The following is a 21,477-nucleotide window of genomic DNA, read 5'->3' as shown; positions in this document are numbered from 1 at the left end:
CCGGTACTGCTTTTGCTATGGTCCATGGGAGAGACAGGGCTGAATAGAGCAAACCGAATCTTTTTAGGAGTGGCCTGCCTGGTGGCAAAAAGGGACATCATGACAGAGTGGAAGGCCGTAAAAGCACCGACCCTCACCAAATGGAGACGAGGAGTAGATTGGTGTGCACAGTGCGAAAAACTTGTATACGAAGCGAGGGGGTGCCCAGACAAATATAATAGAGTGTGGGGGAAGTGGGGGAGCACACTGGTCACCTAACCTACCTTTGACAGCCGGACCAACCAAAAAACAGCTCTTCTAAATCAGGAGTTCACCCGGGGAGAAGGAGAAACGCTGCCTGGAATCCTAACTCCACAATGGCTGAGGAGCCGGGCCTATGTTATGTGATGATTATGACGATCTCCTTCAATTACTGCAACAATGAGGGTTATTGATCCCGAGCTATGTGTGTAAGCACAGATACTTACTTTAAGTTTATGGAACCCGCGGGGACCACTGGGACAAATAAGACAAATGAGACAAATGATGTATTTAGACGAATGGTGTTAGGGTATTTACATTTACATTTATATTGTATTTGCATTTTGTTTCATTTCTGTTTCTTTTTAAAAATTAATAAAAAACTCTTTATAAAAAAAAATAGCATCCACAGCCTATTTAATGTACTAACATCATGATCTTCCTAGCTTTCAGGAACATGCAGAGCTGATTTAAAAAAACACATTTTGTACCACAATTTTAGCATTTCTCTAAGAGGTAGCATATTTACCTTATGTTTGTGCTCTCAACCTACTTCCAGTTGATGGTGGAAACCAGTGGGAAACCCATATGTGATCCAGAAAAGCTAAAAATCTCTAAAAAGTAGACAATATTCTGATTTCAGCAATGGGTCATATTTGTACATCCCTCAAGGTTTTCCCAGGTGAAATAAAACCAATATTGAAAATGAGTTTGAAAAAACTGTCATTTTGACAACATTTTCATCTCTAACTTTTTCTCACAATGGCGGATTGACAAAAGCAATATGCCATTACATCCTCTAGACCCTTCAGGTTGTGGGGATATAAAGGGTTTGTAGATTCTCCAAGAACCCAAGGTATCCAGAGCCAAAACCTGAGCTGCACCTTAGAATGTTTTTTCATTGAGTACAGTATAGACAAATTCTTAGAGAAAAATAAGCAGAGTGAAAAATGGGTATCAAGGAAATTCATGTATTTCTGAAATGGGCACAACATATTGAATTCATGAGCTGTGGTTATTTCTACATCCCTGAATTTCTGGGTACTCATACTAGCGTATGATTTTGAGGATATTCTTCAAAATGTCATCTTTCTTCTGCACTGGCTTACAACTGAAAGGCACAAATTCAGCAAAATCCATTTGGTAATATCAAATGTTCTACTATTCTATGCTCCCCCAAGTCTCCTGATAAAAGTGGTAGCTCACTTGTGTGGGAGGACCTACTGCCCGCAATAGGAAACGACCCAAAACACAACATGTATGCAGCAGATTTTTCCACCGAAAACTGACCCTCTTTTTCAGATGTAGGTATCGCTCGATTTTGGACCCCAACTCAGCCGGACCCTAGGGAAACCTAGGCAACCTGTACATCTTTTTAAAACTAGACGCATAGGGTAATCAAGGATGGTGTGACGTTCATGGATCCCATTAGGTTTTTTAACCTACAATGCCCTGCAAACCTCAAACTTTGCCTGAAGTCACTCATGTCCCCTACATTTCTGTGATGGGAGCTTCCAGAATCTGCAGTAATGTGGCTGGGCCTAGTGCCAAGAAAGGAAGGGATCAAACCAAGGACAATGGGAGTGCTTGTGTGGAGACTTCTATTGACCTCAGATGGATTTGTTCCTGCGCCTGGAAATAGGCCCAGCACACCACCATGGACTTTCCCAGATGTCTACTTTTCAGAAGTCCTTAACTCCCACTGCAATGTTACTATCAATCTTTCATTACAATAAGATTGTTGTGTAATTTACATATTTTATTTGATGTACGATTCAGTACTAGTTCAAAATCAAGATGCATTACATTCATTCTTTTTGGCTGCTCCTAAAATAACGTCGCAGTGAAAGTGATTGAAGTGAAAAATTAAAGTGCACCAGTGTTATTTATAATATTTACAGTTAAGGGCTACACTTTTGAGAACCCAAATTTTTGCATTATATTTATACACTGAGGTCCGAGGGTTACTGGATTTGCTCCTTTTTTCCAATTTACTTTTCAGAAGTGACTGGGTCTGGTAGGTTTTTGCAGGTAGCAGCCTACCCAAGCCAATCGGCTCATTTCCTGCATGCCTTCTTTCCCGCTACCTTCTGCCTTTCTTTCTTCTTTCCTTTCATTCTTTAATTCTTTCTCAAAGGCAAGAGGCTAGCAGCCAGTGCCAGACTAATTGACCTTTTTAGGTCTTTGTTAGCCAAGACCTTTTGAATTTATTAAAATTATGCGTATAACATAGTTCCTTATAGAGGTTTCAGCAAGAGTTCATCCCTTAGTCTGTGGTTGGTGTTATTCTCATTTTCCTTCCACCCACTCCAGCATGCATTAAGGGGGAAGGTATCAGCCCTCTTTAGCCATTGGCTGACTTCACTACTAGTGACGGCATGATGCCCTTTCACAAGGAGGGAAATACAAATGCAAATGGAAATACAAGTGCCAGGGAGTACTATGGAAATACATATATTCTTCACAACAATGTGATCAAAAATCGGTATGCTCTGGCTGCTGGACATGACATATATATATATCCACAAACATTTTCATCCCAAAAATATGACGCTGCACTCCTGGGGGCTTTAAATCACTTGATTTAATTGGTAACAGCAGTCACATTAAAAACGCCACCAACGCATTTCAACCCTTTTGGTCTTACTTAATCACGGCCGCTCCAGCTCTCCAGAGAGATGGGACCGCCCTGGGTTGAAATGCGTTGGTGTCATTTTTAATGCGACTGCTGTTGCCAATTAAATCAAGTGATTTAAAGCCCTGGGAGTGCAGCGTCATATTTTGTGGCTGGATAAAATGATTATATATATATATATAATCATCAACAGATGGAACAATAACCATCCGCCGGCTGCACAACGCCTTCTACTGGGCAATTCCGGCACCATATATACACAAGTTAAAATCCATAATTTGTTTCCATAGCATTCTAATGTGAACTACTGCGGCGGCCATCTTAAGACATGCAATAACCTAAAAACAATCAACATGTCTATACCCAGTTTTAAATCAACAGTCTTAATAAAAACTGCTTTCAATGGTCTAGACATTAAGGCATTGTATATTCCACACTTAATTCATAAATATAAAATGTATATCCATAATTAGATAATATAAAGACATGACAAAACATTATTATTGAAAAATCAATTATAAATTACAAAATACAGATTGCTAATTAACAATCCATTTGTATGCATTATTGATGTATGTACCTAATGTGCAACACCGTCATTTTTGTTATATTGTTTTGACAAATATCTTCAATTTTTCTAATCAATAGTCTTCAATCTAATTAATCAAATATTTATAAAGTATATTCTCCAATGTGGGTCTCTATATATGAATATTTCAAATATATCAAACAATGTGAGTATAAATATCTCAAATATAATAAATATTGTAAATAATATAGACATCTATATAAAATATTGTAAAAAGTTGATACATCTTAAATAATCAGCAAAATAGCTGCTATATTCCGATTTAGTATAAAAAAGACATCCAGTTTTATAATTTATAATCAATAAGATATTATTCATTATTAAATTCAAAAATATAAAATCTATTATGGAATGTCATATATGCCTAGTGTCTACAACCAGTTACAATATCAAGCTAAACCCCATTGGAATTACATCTTCTGAGTGGTCTACATATTGAATGTCAACCTATAATTAAACCCCAATATATATATTTATTTATATACATATATATATGTGTATATACATATATTATGTATTTTTAGGAAGAGGGCCCAGCATATTCCCAAACTAGAAAACAACAAGAACTGCCAGCCAAAGCCAGACCTGTTGGCTTTGCCACTGCTTGTTATTCACCTGCAAATAAAAAAAGGCATGTTTTCAAAAAATTCCATAAGGAAAGCAAATCAGGAATTTCCTGTAGCACAGCAGAGAAATGTTCCAAACAGACATGGCTACTACAAATACAGCTAAATCTAGAGGCTCAGATGTACGCAGTCAAAAGAATGGAGAGGAGAATAACTCACTGTGCACTTCTTTTAAAAGAAGAGGGAGGGCGGAACACTGCTTCAATGACTGTGCACATCACATTGAAAGTAATTCTCGTCTCCACAGAAGGCCAGCCTGGGAATATTTGAATGGGTTGTCAGGTCAGCATCCACATGCTTCCATTTTCTTTCAATTGATAAACTATTATCATTTTAATAGAATATGACCACGCATTCTCAAAAGCATTCAGAAAATAATAAACAGTGTCTCCCGAGAAGTCAGGACGTAAACACGAGCCTTTAACCTCCTAACCATGGCTAATAGATTCTCGTCTAGCACTCCAGTAACTACCCCATAATGCTGCCACCTTAAATTCGAGTCACCGAAGTAGCGATAACTAAGGGATGTGCCTCTCTCTTAACTGCTTCGCTACCCTCAGAACCATGCACCTCCCCATAAATATTAATGCAGGGGTAATCTGGACCTTCCCCCCACTGATTGACCCTATATTTTTCTCAATATATCACAGCAGTGACTCTAATTTAGGGCATGCCTCAGCTAAGGGGAACTTGACCATTAATGATGGTTCCCTTAGTCTCTGGTTAATAAAATCGAATCTGAAGAAATTAACCAAAATCCCCCTGACTCAGGCCAAAAAGCCCCTGTAGCTCACAGAAGGAATAAAGATGGCCCTCTTAATATAGATCACACAGCACCGTAATTCCCTTTTGAACCCAACTGTTTGCCATTGCATCCTGAAAACTGAAGGTAGAATTAGCAATACTGATAAGGGTATAAAATTGAGCTCAGTTATCCCCAATCTCCTCTTTATTTGCCGCCACACTTTAAATGCTGCTCTTACAATTTTAAATTTGGTCTTTTTATAGCATCTAGATTCCACATTCTTAAAAAAGCAGCCTTTAGCCTTGCTTCCCATCATCAGCTCATACATTTTGGGGATTCCGCCAAATTTAATCCCTACTAACGTTATTATAATCCCAAAGTGCTGTATGTAACATGCAGGCCCAATAACAGAGCCTAAAGCTAGGGACCGTCCAGTCCCCTCGCAGTTTTGGAAAACCATATATTTAGCTGCCCTTCTAGGCCTCGTATATACCCACAAAAATTTAAAAGGTGCACTTTCCAATTTAGTCAACCACGATTTATGAAATTCTGATGGAATGAGTGGAAAAATACAGCACTTTTGGTAAGAAAGTCATCTTTAACACGTTACGTCTCCCTAATAGTGACAGATGAAAGTGATTAATTCTACCAAGCTCTTGCTTAATATTATGTAATAGAGGTGCCATATTCAAGTCCACCAGTCTATCTAGTGTAGCAGTAAGCGCAACCCCTAGGTATAATGCATCTGATATGGCTCACTGGTCGTTAAATGCAGTTCCCATAGTACATAATATCTGAGTTTTACCCTCATTAATTCTATAGCCTGAACATGCCCCAAACTGTTTAGCTAGCTCTTCAAATGTGGGGAGAGCCTATGAAGGATCTGCTGAAACCACTTCAATATCATCTGCGTTAGCGAGGGCTTCATATTACACCTGGTTCTCCACAACAGTTTAATGCATGGATTATTCTCAAGCAGAGCTATGAAAGGATCAATGTATAGCGTGAGCAACAGAGGTGAGGATGGAGAGCCCTGTCATGTTCCTCTTGAGGTTTTTATGCTCTCCGTCTCCTTCCCCGTTATTCGTAATGTGGCCCTGGGTGCCTTATATGCTTTAACGCGCACAATGAAATGCTTACCAAAGTCCTTCCACTCTAGGACTGCCCAAAGAAAGCTCCACCACGCACGGTCAAAAGCTTTCTCGGCATTCAACAAGAATAACCCCATTGGTACACCAGAGGCCTAGGCAGTATCAAAAAGAGTGATCACCCATAACATGATCCACCACGACATGACCTGGTTGAATGCTGAGATAATCCTCCCCCGCCGATTCGTCAAAACTTTGGCATAGATTTTACCATTGCTGTTAATTAAAGAAATCTGCCTATATGACTCCGGATGCAGAGGTGATTTTTCTTTTTTCCTAAGACAATTATATCAGTTAATTCCCAAGAAAAAGGGATAACCCCAGCTTGTGTCTGTAAAAAGGCCAGAAGCATACTTTGGTGAAGTTCACCAAAAAAAAGCTTTGAAAAACTTGAAGGGTAAAATATCTGGCACCTGGCCTTCCCCGCCGTTAGCAAATTCATAACCTCAGCAATCTCCTCCAGAGATATTGGAGCATCCAGGGCCACCTGTTGCTCTCCATTTAACCATCTAGCCGGAGTTCCATTTCTTCTGTGTAGAGCGGCTCATAAAAGTCTCTAAAAACCCAAAAAAATATCGGCCAGGGACTAAATGTCCTTCCTTCCTTATCCAATATTGAATGCGGCGTCCAGGCTCCTTTCCTCTCTTTCAAAATTTTGCTCTGTCTCTGGTCTTCCCCACAAATTCCACTGGCTCCGAGTGGAAAAGTGCATCTATTTGAAAAACGTTGTTTGTTGCCCACAAGATTCTGTATTCCCAGAAGGCTTCCATTCCGTCCATGCTTCTATTGTGATATTAACCTTTCGGCCGACTTCACTCAGCCGACCTTAACTTGACCACTGTTTCACGTTTCAGGAGAGTTAGAGCTGGTGCCTGCTCCTTTCACACCAAGGCCCCTGTCCTGTGGAATTTGCTACCTCTTCCTATTAGAAACATAGAGAACAATCTGCACTTTAGGAAATCTCTGAAGCCATGGCTTTTCTCCATTTAATTCCTGTGCCATTCCAGTAGGCCGCTGGCCTCAGCTTATCCCTCCTTTAAGTCTAGCGATGGGAACCCCCATTTTTGGGGCATCTATGCGCTCTATAAATCCCCATAACATAGCATGATGTGACATGACATTTTGGCAGCCATCTCCCTACTAAAGTGCTGATTAATCTTTGATTTTAATATGGCTATTCTCTGCTGAATCTCCTGATTATCCATGCCCCCAGTCAGCGCCCAGATCAAGTCCTCCTCTGCCAAGGATAGTTGTTCATATAACCCCTGAATCACGATTTGCCCTTGCTTTTGCCGAAACAAACTAAAACTTAGGGGTTCACCCCTAATCCTGGCCTTAAAAGCATCCCATACCGCACCATCTGGGGCTGTTCCTCTGTTGATTTCCAAGAATTCTAAAAACCATTGGTGCATATGATCCAGATATGCTGCGTCCATTAGGAGCTTTTTATCAAAGGTCAAGCACCCCCAAGGCTTGATGATACCAGTCATTGGAATTTCCAGTATCAGTGGGCTGTTACCCGGGAGGGCCCTCAGATATCTCTCTATCCTAGCTTTGCTGGCGTACCAACTTAGCATGTGGAAAAGAGAAAAATGTAAAACCTGGGTCGGAGCCCTGCTTCTGTCCCATAAGTCAGTGAGGCCATGATCTTTAATCAGCCGCTGCAATGCCCAATAGACAACAGGCTTCCTCCCTGCAAACGAAACACTTGCTAAATGATCTTTCATTGCATCCACATGCTTCCAAATGAAATCAGACAGCCACATTTTTGAGAGTTTGGAGCAATTGTAGAAGTACATTGAGGTAAACTAAATGCAGCGAATTGATAAAACTTTGAGCAATAATGATTGATACATAGGTGCACTTTAGTTAATGAACACAGGTGGAAGTAACAGAAGTGACTGTAAAGCCAAACTTCAGTGCAGAACTTAGAGCCCAAATCTTTGACATTGGGGCGGTGCTCAACATTTTGAACAGGTGTAATAATGATGCATTTATTGCCCGACACCCCGTGCATGTGCGTTCAAAACCTGTTTGAAGAGGTTGACACCTTTGTGTTTGACTTCAACATAGATACTCAGGAAGTGCCTAGGCTGCTTCACATAACACTGACCTACTAGCTTACAGCTTCTCCTCATTATGAGGGAAACCAAGGAATCAACATAAAGCCCAGCATTTGTAAATGGCCCCAAACCTTTATGATGTTCCTTTTTCATAACGAGATATACGTGTTTCAACCTTAAATCATCACTGCATTGAGTTTACAATCCTGCTGGAGATCTCTTCAGACCTAATCAATAAGTCCTCCAAGTAAATGTTGCCCAGTTTTGGAACAAGGTTTGTTTTCACCTATGTAAGTCCAAAGAATAATTATTCAACATTTGAACTGCCAATAAGGAATATTAAAAAAAACACAGCCATCCATGCCTGAATGCAGGGCAAAAGAGAGGAAAAGGGAAAATGCTTGTGAGAACTAGAGGTAAGTGAAAGGGACGTGAGCGAGAGAAGGCACAGTATAGGAGATAAGCACGTAAGCAGGGTTTGTGAGGGAAGGCTGAGTAAATTTTTATTAGTGAGAGTGCATGTCAGTGGAAAGGAGGATGTGAGGGTATGTGTCAGTGAAGACGGGATGATAATAGCAATGTACGGGACAAACCGAAGGGTCTTTGGGCGAAGGGTGTGAGAAAAAGGTGAGACTAGAAGTTAAGGAAAAACTCCTCTTTGAGACTTCTCACAAAAGCAAACAGAAGGCACTTGGTTGGCCCAGTTAATCTGGGGCGTTAGTTGTCATGGCTGGCACTGGTATGTTCTTGCCATCTGTATTGCTTGCCCAGGAGAGCTCTGGTAGAGTTTTCTTCTTTTCTTGTCAGTAGAACCTCTCAATTGTCCTTTCAGAAGGTTTTCACAGAGTGCAGTAAAATGACACACAGTGCCCCAGGGCCAATCCTTGGTCACCCCTTTTGTATAATGTTTCTACCAATGTTCCGTGTGCTTGTCCTGAACTTGTCTCCACTGATCTCAATTTAAGATTCATGTTTGTTCAGGATTTAACATGTTCAATCTATCTCTCCATGGGAATGGCCTACTTTTTCTTTTATTCCAGGAAAATCAAAAAGACCCTGCATGTCCTCTCCATGGACATCAATTCACTGTACTTGAAGCTGGTGTTAGTTTCTGCCTATTCTATGACAATGCCTTTTATCTAGGCGACTCCCTGTGTCAGCAATGTTATATAATTTAAAATTTAGATATTGAACTTCTACTATGTCGTTAGTGTCTTCTCTTAGAGATTTGCTTTTGATAGTGATAGCCAAATTATCTATCTTTAAGCTTCTGAGTATTTGCCACAAAGCAGCGTTTGGAAATGTCTGAATGTATTTGGTCCATGTTTTCTATTTATGCAACCTGCTCAAGCAATAAATTCTTTATTTGCCCTGCGTTTGAACGTTCGCAAGATTCCCAGAGCCCAGGTGTGAAGACGGTCTTTCTCTTATGCAGCTGCAAAATATGGAAAACTTTACCATTCACTATTCCCTCCTTGACTAATCCTTTTACTTTCAGAAAACTGCTCCAAACCAGTCAACTTTCATAATTATCTGGACTTGTTGCCTCTTCCAGTTTCTCTTTATTGCCAGGTTGCATGAGCAGGTATTTGTGGTCTAACAAATACATTTATAAATACATACATACATTTAAAATAGGTCTTGGAAATGGACTTGATTCAGGGGCAAGCCATACATTTCCACATCATCTTGTAAATCACAGTGGATTATAAAGTAAAAATCAACCCAATTTTTACTGCACTATAAATGGATGAATATGAATAGGCTTGGAGTAATTGCCTTTTGGAAGACAGTATATTGGATGTCACTGACCATACATGATAATTCTCGTCCGTGCTATTTTGGTAAGGTGATAGAGAGTTAAGCACTCACTTCTGAGATCTGTATCTGACCTTGGTGATGCACTTGATTAAAGAAGCATGTAAAGTGGTGTGAGTGATAAATAGTAGACCATCTTCAGTTACATTGCTAAGATGATTTTGTGATCAAAGAATGGCGACTTTAAAAATCTCAACAATAGTAAAGAAGATTAGTAAGCAGCTAAAGGACAGGGGGGTCCAAATAAATGGAAACTACCATTCTATACATGTAGGTATCCCTGACACCTAGTGGCAGGACAGAAACTGCTTCTAGAGGTGGTTTAAGGTACAGCTTTGTGCAGCAGAACTGCTTCCAAATGTGTCCCTTATATGTGACACATCCTAGTCCATGCATATGCTCATACTCTCTTCAGTTCACTTTTTTTGATCAAACACATGGATCGAAGCCATTTTTCCACTTTTTTGGTGGGGGTCTGGAGGGTAGGCAGCTGTTTTTGCTGATCTTTACCCTCCATTGCCCTCTTTTTCTCACACAGACAACATTACAGTTTCTTGTATGTCAGAAATCAAGGAGGTAATCACACGGCTACCTGGCATTAGCTTTGTGGAAGTGGGCATTGCAACAGGACATGTTCCTGTGAATCTCCCACATTAGACGGATTGTAAACCTGACCTGTAGACACAGGAAAGGTGTCAGAAATGCTGAATGCATGTTATTCTGTTCTGTTTCTACTGACTAATGTTAGGTGACCAGGCTGGATCACATTTTCCCTCCCACCTATTTGCCTATGTTTTGGGTAACCGCCCACTGGTGTTGCTTATCTTGTTCTTTGCTCATTTATCCATGAGCCCTGTAGTATGCTGTCCAGCCCATGCGGGTTCTGTTTTGATTTCAACATTATGTGTACATGATGGTCTTTATACTGATTGTTGTTACACATTTCATTTTATGCACCTGGTTCCATGCTTCCTGTATGGATTTGTATTTTTTTAATAAAACACCACCATGCGTACCAACACTTAGTTTGCCATAGTTTAGACACGTAACTGCTTTACCATATGGGCTTTCTCTTAGGTTGTTTATCGCATGTTCCACATTATGGCATTTTGATATAAGATTCTGTTTATTTCTCGCTTGTTGATTTAGTTGTTAAATCTGTTTCAGTGTTTTGTGTGATTATGTGACACATTGATATGTTTAGTGTTAAAACATGATGTTCTTGTATTTGTTCTCCCAAATTGTTTTTTCACTTGACTTCTCAGCTCCTTCTGAAGACCTATGCGTGAAATACAATGAGCAATGATTGATGAATATGATATTTGTAAAAATAAACATTTTTTGATTGAAAACCTTCTTTAGGTTTATTGAACTATCAGTTACTTCCAAAGACTTTCACTTTGAACACATCAGGTGCGTATGATGCCATCTATAAACACAATTGTTGCCAGATACTGCCATGTGTGCAACGTAGAAGCTGGACATCCTCCCAGAACAATTGTGGCACTCAGACCTACTTCACCTACAACTGTCAGCCAGCTACAGATGAGGGACCTCCTGTCCATGAAGGGACAGAGAGTACTATACCCCTTATCACTGAGATTGAGTGCATGAATCCTGCTTACTTTGCCTTACACAACCTAGAGCTCGCTATAATTTGGAGGTCTTGATAGATGCCCCATTAATCATCAACTCAAGCTGCACATTCTTTTGTACATTTGCCCATTTTTAATGAGATTTTTTGTAAAACAAAGTCCAGGTATTTGGGAATCAACAAACAACAACAACTTAGGCACATCAGTTCCATGTTCAAATATTTAACAGTTTGCCTTTCTTGTAGACAGTTTTCCAGGCTTGCCTTCACCCCTACCTATCATCCATGTGGTTCCCTTTCACACTCCACTCCCTGTGAGCTCTCAGTTCCACTCCTTTTATAGGGTAGTTATCACTGTGCTGCATTATACATTGGCGTCTGCGGCCACCTTCCAGGGGGGCTCATATTTTCTCAAATGTCCTGGGAAAACCCCTGGACTGATAGACCAATCTCTTGGATGTCATGCACCAATCCATGTTGGTCTCCCAGTTTCGAAATGTCAGAATTGTGGGTAGTGCCCCACCTATGGATTAAGCCACGGAGGGCCACCATCAGGGCCATATTTCAAAAAAGGAGTGTGTATTTGTCCAAAGTTCAGTCACCCTAGATTCTCAAGGTCACCATCTCTGGTGTGAGTTCTATTGCTGCTCTGAGATCCTACATCTAACACTTTCCCAGAATGCCTGGATTTGTTTCAGCCCCAGATTATGTGTAGCAGTGTACCCTTCTGCCTGCAGCCCCTTAAGAAAGGGTCGGGGTCACTCCTTCCCATATGGAATAACCTAGTTTTGGTATAATATGCCCTATGAAGCACTTTTAGTTGGATCATCTGAAACCCTGTTTTATTGGGACCTCTTGGGAGGGGGGTATTAGCATGCCACTCCCCAGTCGTCATCTTCCAGCTTGCCCAATTCATACTCCTCTCAGGACGTCTAGTGATGGATGAGAGGCTGTTGTGCAACAGCTTGGAGTAGAGTCGGGATACCGCATGGCTGGTCAGAGATGTTCCCAGTATCTTGTACTCTAGCAAGATGCACACCCTAAGCAGTGTAATAATTCACTGGCACGCCCTAGTCTTGATTTTCATTCAGTGTTAAACTTTATGCAGTTACAAGTTTGCAACCTCTCCATTTTGGTATTGACCCCATCCTTTAAAGAGCTTGCTATTTTAATTAATGTTACCTAAATAGCTTCTCTTTGAAATGTGACTACAACACACTAACAAACGTGCCCAGGCCATCTGTAAAAATAACATTCAGTTCTGTATTCAACAACCCCCCTTTGAAACATATTGATGTCATTATAGTTCGTTTTAATGTATGAAAGTAATTCTTGGTTCATAATTTCAAACTGTATACCAGTTTCTTACAATGTATCATAAAATGCAGATTCTGTACTACCATCCTCACTCATTCCTCCTTCCCCAACACTTCAGAATGTTCCGATTCCACTTTTTGGCCACATTCCCAATCAAATGCATCTTTCATTGTTGCTCACAGTAATCTTAGATCATCAGTTTACATAAAATAGTGTTGTATATTTATATGCTCCCTAATTCAGAAATGCATGTTCCATTACTTTCGTGCCTTCTCGCTGTTTATTAAGAATCCCCTTGAGTAATGCTTGTTCCATGTACTGTTAACAGCTTGAAATCATTCTTCCATGTGTTGCACATCTTTTTAGCTCTAGTGTAGTTTTAAATTGCTACAGTGTAATCCACTTGTTAGGGGTGAGAGCAAAGCTTTCCGTCCCATGATGAAATCTCTCTTTGGGCTTCTAACCACGCCCATGTCTTGTCAGTCACTTACATTGGTTCGTGGGCTTGCCTTTTAAAATCCACTTGCTTTGTATTTGTGTCTCAGCTTGTAAATCTTATGTCTGTCCTCCCATGGAGCATTGCCTCTTAACCATCACTTTTGGTTGACTAGCATCTATGCTTCCACTGCTTGCTTTTCAATCACTACTTTTTTCTTTTCGGTTAAGCACTCAATGAGAATGCATTTTGTTTCCAGCTGTCTCCCTCATACTTTTCTCTCTGCACTCTGTGTTGCTATCTGTCATCTGTACGCTTCTCCTTGCCCCCTCCATGTTGCACTTCCTTCTTGTACTTTCCCCATTACTTTCTAGCCAGTGTGCTTCTCTCCTGCCCGATCCACATTGCTCTTTTGCCCCCTGTGTTGATTTTGTTCCTCTAACCCCTGGTGTTCCTTCCACCCCACAGTTTTGCTTGCAACTCTCTGGCGCTTCCACCCTCACATGTTATTTTTCCCCACCTCTTTTAAAAAAGAACACTTTCGCAATTTTTTCTTTTTTTGAGTTACAGAGCCAACTCGAATCATTAACTAAATTGCAAAAATAGTGTCGGCGTCATTTTGTAGATGTGCGCGTGTGCAGTACATGCACCTAAAAATTACGCATGCGCCGCATCAAAGGTGTATTTTTTAATTCTTTTACCATGTTGCACAGCATCAGATATAAACTGTAACACAGCTAAAAACGATTAGCAAAACAAATAGGTCCCTTAGGCTTTTTGTTCTTAAGGTGCCATGCACCATTGTGACATTTTCCATTATTTGTTGAAGTGTCTGGAATATCCTTTTGACTCTATGTACTGTGACATATGTGTCATTGTCCGATCATTTCACAGTCCCCTTCTTTCTCCCTGTTCTAGCTCTACCAGGGGCTTTAACCCAAGACTGCCAGATGATATCCATTGGCAGGAACTGGTCAAAGCTGGACCTCCCTGCCCTTAATTCCCTATTCGAAGCTAATAGACCATACAGAATCACTCAGTAGAATAAGACACATGCATCGTAGATGCCTGGCTAAGATCTTCATTGGATGCTTTAGTCCCTACCACAAGTAGGAAACATCAGAGAATTCTTTCCCTTGTCCCGTGGTACAATGACTTATCGCACAAATGAAAACAAAATGTGCAAAGCCGGGAAAGAAAATGTCCGAAAACGTACAATAACGAGGACAAACTAAAATACAGGCTGGCTTTAAAAAAAGTATCAGAAAAATGGAATACTGCCAGAGCTCAATTTTACTTTGATTAAATTGTTCCTGCAAAAAATGTTGTAAAACTATTTTTCGGGTAGCAAAGAATCTTTTCGATCATGCTATTACTGCCCCAACTACTCCACTCTCACAAGCCCAATTTGATGAAATTCCGTATTTTTCTTAAAAAAATATAGCCGATGTTCAGATCATCTTTTCAGGGACGTCCATAGCTAGTCCTTCCGAAGCTCATCCAAGCTCACCCTGTGCTTTGAATACCTTTCTTCCGTTAGATGTGTCATCATTTATTTCACTGCTTACAGCCGCCCGATGAGGCTCTCCGCTTGACCCCTGCCTCTCATGGGGAACAGGGTCAAGACTAATTTGCATATTGCTGGGTCCAAACTGGAATGGGATGGCAAGCAAAAAAAACTGATGGATTAAACCCAAATCTGTGAATGGGGGTGAATGTTTGATTTGCACTGCATTCCGTCCATCATCTGTTGTTTTTGCATTCATCAACTATAGGCATGACCCCCTCTCCAGTTTAGGTGGTAAATAATCTAGGAGTATAGCTAGATGATAAGCTGTCTGAGTCACCAGATCAACAAAGTGGCTGCCACCTGCTTCAGCATCCTGAAATGGCTACGGAAAAGTTTGGTATGCCTCCCAGTCCCTGCTTAAAGAACTGTGGTCCAGGCTCTGGTGATCTCCAGATTGGACTATGGCAATGTTCTGTATCTGTATGGAGAAGTGTGGCTCAATGGTTAGAGCGGCAGACCCTGAAGCAGAGATCTGGCTCAAGACCAGGGTTCAAGTCCCGCTTCGGCAGGTCTTGGGCTCAATTCCCCTTGACCAGATAATTCTCGCCTCAGTGCCTAATCTAATTCATGGGTCCAACTCTGGGCAATAGCTTGCTTAATCTCCACCACGGCCCCAACAGCGCTTGGATACCTGGCTTCACCCTGGGGGTGCTCAGGAGTGGGCGCCTCACAGGGAAAAGCCAGGAGGGGTTCCATAGTGGTATGAGTACAGCGCCTTGAGACCCTAACGGGTGAGTAGTGCGCTATACAAGTGCTAATTTACATTTACATTTACATTTTATCTGGGTACTGCAAAATCTTTGCTCAAACAGCTCGAACCTGTGCAAAATGTGTCAGCTTGCCGTCTTCTTCACCCACCCAGATTCACCTCCTCAGCCAGTACGTTTCATACTCTGCATTGGCTGCTCAACGAACAATACATCCAATTTAAGGCCTTATGTTATATGCACAAGTGCCTTTCTAACATAGGATCCATGTATCTGAGACTTATGGTGTCCAGATACATTCCAAAATGCTCGCTCAGCTCTAGCCATCAGGATCTGGCAGTGGTTCCCAGAGTTAAGAAAACCCATCAAGGTGGCTGGGCATTTGCGTATCTGGGACCTAAGCTCTGGAACGACTTGCCACAAATGCTGAGAGACTGTAAATCACTCACAGGCTTTCACAAGTTGCTTAACACTTGGATGTTTCCACCTCTTTAATTGCAGCTAACTCTGGTACCTCTGTAAATGTCTGATTGACTTTGGCTCAGTGAGGAGGCTAGCGCTGGGAAACCTTTTCTAGGTAGCCATGCTCTTTACAAATAACGCATAGTAATGATTGTGTCATACATAGTTGGTCTCTTTTTGTTTTTATTGTTTTTATAGGTTTTAAAGTTCCCTTATCTCCTTATGTGTGCATTTATATTGGAATACATTTATACACAATTGACCTATTCCATGTGTGAAGTTACATCATAGCACATTGTCCTTTAATTTCATTTGTGTTAATCTGGGGTAATCTTACAGTACTAAAATAGATAGCATAAAGATATAAAAATTAATGATTGTTGCGTCAGTTATATTAATTATATAAATCCTGAGAGTTCCATATTTAATTTTTTCGGAAGGCCTGCAAGGGCTAACTTCATGTAATCTTGCCATCCACCAGGCTCCTATTCTTAGCAGAACCTTCTCTCAGCTGTCACTCCTTGTTTTGCCTACTACCGCCAATACTTTGAATTTAATCTGATTAGTACTTTGACGTATGTCAGTGACTGGATGCAATGGAGATATCTAAAGTACCCTCTGAGATTGCCGAGCAAAGTGAACTCCTCTTAGTAGTTACAGTGCTGCCTGCACAGAATAAATCTATGAAAGGTAAAGGTATCTCTTTTAGATGATGATAGCTGGGAGGACAGATTCACAAGGGAAACATCTCCTCTGACAGTCTTTGTAGATCTTCATTGATGATATATATTCAGTTTGTGTTAATCAGAAACTCGCCAAACTCCCAACGACAAGAGGAGACAAAAAAGCTATACAACTTAATAGAGTCAGCATAAGGTAATCCACAGGGAAGTTGAACCAAAAACTGCAAAAGGTAAAAACAACTACAAAATAGAAAAAGTTACATTATGCAACATTCTCAAGGAAACATCCATATCTGCTGCGAAAAACCAAGGACAAAAATGTATCAAGCGTGATGAAACATCATAGAATGAAATGCATTGTGGCACCTTCTCTATTACTGGTTTTGATAGGCCAACAAGAGGAACTTCCCTATCTTTCTTGCATGGAGAAGTTCATGTGACTACCAATGGAGGGATCACATTCTTGGCAAGATAGTCTATATGGTCAAGCTTAGCCTTCAACTAAGAGCTCAAGAAATCCTTGGTCCGACAAAGAAGAAGCCCTGGTATGCCTCTCTATGTGATATGCGTTTATCCGGAAGCATGCCGTTGCTTGCACTCTGAGCCATCTGCTATCATGGTGGCACCAGGGCATCTCTGACAAACAGAAAGCCCCACCTTGAACATGGCCCAGTGAACAGTGACACCCTGAACAGGCTTATAAGGCTTCTTCTCTGAAAGCTGCCCAAACTTAAGTAAGTACTAGTTTAGCCCTGGGCATGATTATAGCACCATATAGTTGAACATTACATGCTAACAGTGTTATGTTGTGCCCCAATTTGATATTGCTTTTATGTGTAACCCATCATCATTTCACCAGTGTTATTGTCTACTCAATCTATAGAAAACCACCAGGACGTTTTCTACTGTAAATTCAATTTTTGGTGTTAAGGGGAGTACATCCTCTGAGTGGCATTGCTATCACTGTGCATGGAGGTTTCACTTCCTCTAATCATATAATGGTGCCACTGTTATACAATTGAGATACAGATGGTTTGCTGTTTGTCTTGTAATAAAGGTTTGTCAAGCTGCTGAAAATGCTCCACTTGAACTCAGTATCTGAGTCAACAGCTTTGGTTCTGTCACTGGGTGTCAGAGAGTCCGGATCCTCTGGGTTTGCGCCTGTTCCCAATATGTCCACCTCTTGGCAGCTCCAAACTCTACTAGCCATTATAGCACAGAGTTAAAGAATGGCCAAGTGGGGGATGGGGTTTTAGGTTGGGAACAGGGGGGAAGGAGACCTGTGGTAGTAAAAGTTAAGAAAACAATAGCCAGATTATTCACATTGACTTTCATAAACTTTGTTCATATATCTATATACTGATAACATGAATGATCAACAGCTTTCCTATATCATGACCTTATTAGCTCTGAATACCTGGAAAATAAATAACGATTATGCAAGCTTTCATATGAGAGTTTTGTAGAATACAATCTTATGCTCTGAACCTTGAACTGACTCAAGTTATTTCTTTGAATAGAAACTACTTAATAACAGTAATCAATAAACACGTTAGTTTTCAGGAATAAACTGTGTTAGACTCATGAATGATACTGCAAGGACACACTATAACAGTAATCAATGAACACTTTTGTTGTAATACTAGATAGAATGTAGAATGTAGAATTCTGTGTGGGAGATCGGTGTCAGTTGGGAGAGGAGGCTTTGCCGATCGGACACTGTTGGTGAGCCTTTATTATTGATGCATCTTTAAATAAAAGAAACACGAAGTACATCTGCAAGTGTGTACATCTTTACTTACAACAATTTGGCGACGAGCGTTGTTTGGGATCATCGACTTTTCTGTATTGTGGATCCAGTGGAGGAAAGTTTTGGCAACCGTTAACACGGCGTTTTTATCTTCAAAGTACTCACTGCTGTTCAAAAAGGTACTGTAGCCGTGTGATTCGGCATTTCCTCTTTCCTTATTAATTTATTGCCGCTCCTCGCGCTCTTTGTTTATTTATCGCCGCTCCACACACTCACTAACGAAGTGTACTAGTTTCCTAGCAACGGTTGCTAGTCACGCTGGAGTGCTGCTCGTGCTATTTTTATTGTGCCCAATTTCCAACAAAAACAGATATAACGCGGAGACATAAACGACGGCCATTTTGGATTAGGCAAATTGAGCAAAACAAGGGCAAATTCCTACTAAAAGTACTTATCAACGGCAGCCACTTTGTATGTCGATTTGGATATACATTGCCTTCAATTGACCAAGGAGTATACAGTAGCCATTTTAATTTTGCCGGAGAGTTTCAGATATTTGAAGAACATTTTGGAAACTGTGGAATACGTTTAAAAAATATATATATATATAAATAAATAATTAAAGAAATAAATAAACTATGGCTCATAATAATTTTATTAATCAATCTGCGTTGTTTTTAAATAATCCTGGCAAACCTGCAATTAAATGGAGAAATTGGCATAGAGCATTTGAAAATTACTTGGTGGATATGGACGGTAAAAAAGTTGATCCAGAACGGAAAAAAGCATTGATGTTTGGCCTATTAGGCAATACAGGTCAAGAAATCTTTGATAATCTACCGGAGTATGAATCGCCCCCTGGTCAATTTATTCCATTGAATGAGTATGAGGAAGCAGTTAAACGTATGGGAAAACAATTCACGTAGGAACCCAATGTAATGGTGGAGAGGCACAGTTTCTTCAAACGGAAGCAAATGGAGAATGAAAGGGTTGAGGAGTACATCGCTTCTTTGAGAGTCTTAGCTTCTTCATGCAAATTTAATGAGATGACAGATACCTATATTCGAGATCAATTTGTATTTCAATGTTATTAAAAAAAATACAAGAAAGGTTGTTGGCATGCAGAAATCCAACATTACAAGAGGTTGTTGACATAGCCAAAGGAATTGAGAGATCGCTACTGTCTACTAAAGCTTTAACATTTGTAGATGTTTCTAATACAGATGTATATATGGTACAGGATCAAAAGACTAAAGACATTAAAGACAAGGATAGCAAGTACTATGGAAGGAAAAGTTTACAATGTTACAGATGTGGGTCAAAATCACATTTGGGTAATAATCCCAAATGTCCTGCGTTAGGAAAATCTTTTATTAAATGTAAAAAAGTCGGTCATTTTGCTGTTGTATGTAGAAGTACAAAAGAGGGCAACCAAATTAGAATTAATACAGTTGATAATTTTGATGAAGAAATGTGTGCAAATATTGTGCTAACTGTAGAAGATGATGGTTGTAGAAAGATGATGAACAGATATAAAGCACCACTTAGTTGTGTTAGTATTGGAGGAAAAGAATTGGAGGTCATGGCAGATTCAGGTTCTCCCATTGCTATATTAGATAAGGACAAATTTGAGAAAGTTTGGAAAAACATGAAATTAGAAAAGAGTGATGTAAACCCAAAGGTGTTTGGAGAGTTTGATATTAACATGGTGGGATATTTTTGTGACACTTTGCAATTTAAAAGTCGCAGCATCAATACTAAGATATCTGTTGCTGAAAATGGCAGGAACATTGTTGGTTGGCAGGATTTGAGTAGACTGGGAATAATTTTGAAACCAGGATCAACTAATCCAATCATTCTAGATGATATACCATGTTCAGATGTCAATAGCGTTGAAGATACTGATATGTATTTGACTCTTGAAAAGGTGTTGACTGATAATCAGGATGTATTTGCGAATCATATTGGATGGGTGAAGGGGTTTGAACACAAAATTAAGTTGAAAGCAACAGCTACACCTGTCATTCATAAAGTGCGTCCTGTTCCACTGTCAGTTAGTAGGGAGTTAAAAGATTTATTAAAGAAATTGTGTGATGAGGGTGTGATTGAAAGCACAGATTCTTCTGAGTGGGTCTCGGCTATTGTAGTTACAAAAAAGAAAACTGGTGATATACGGTTATGTGCTGACTTGAGATCCTTGAACAGGAATATTGTAGTAGATTGTCACCCATTGCCCAGGATACAAGAAATTCTAGCAGCTACTTATGGTTCAAGATATTTTTCGTTGATTGACCTTAAGTCAGCATATCATCAAGTAAAATTGTGTGAATCATCAAAAGATTATACCACTTTTGTAACACCATTTGGAGCGTACAGATATGTACGCTTACCTTTTGGACTTGCATCAGCGGCTAGTGTATTTCAAAAGCTGATGGATTTCCTTTTTAAAGATATGGATGGTATTGAGAAATTTCAGGATGATATTTTGGTGCATGCGAAAACATCTTCTGAACAAAATGTCATTTTGAATAAAGTGTTAAGTATTTTAAAAGAAAAAGGCATGACAGTGAGTAGATCGAAATGTAAGTTCCTGTGTACAGAAATAGAGTATTTGGGACACACTTTATCGGCTGATGGTATAAAACCAAAGGAGGATTTACTTAAAGCAATTCATGAAGTGCCCAGACCTAAGGATAAGGATACTCTTAAATCTTTTCTTGGGTTAAGTGAGTACTATTCTAGGTTCATTATGGATTATGCTGGCATAGTTGAACCTCTTAGAAAACTGCTAAGAAAGAAAGTGAAATTTGAATGGTCACATGAGCAAGAAACTGCATTTAGAAATGTAACAAATGCCATATTGAAAGCACCAGCTTTGCAACCTTATGATACTAAAGGACGCAACAGAATCACGGTTGATGCTAGTGCAACAGGTATAGGTGCTGTGTTTACTCAAATAGTGTCTGGAAAGGAAGTTACAGTAGCTTTTGTTTCTAGAATGCTTCGGAAATCGGAATGTTTTTACAGTACCATCGAAAGAGAGGCATTGGCTTGCGTTTGGGCTGTGGAGAAATTGAAGACATATCTTTGGGGC

The sequence above is a fragment of the Pleurodeles waltl genome, chromosome 6, assembly GCF_031143425.1.
Source record: "Pleurodeles waltl isolate 20211129_DDA chromosome 6, aPleWal1.hap1.20221129, whole genome shotgun sequence".
NCBI lineage: Eukaryota > Metazoa > Chordata > Amphibia > Caudata > Salamandridae > Pleurodeles > Pleurodeles waltl.
This window is presented reverse-complemented; position numbering follows the sequence as displayed.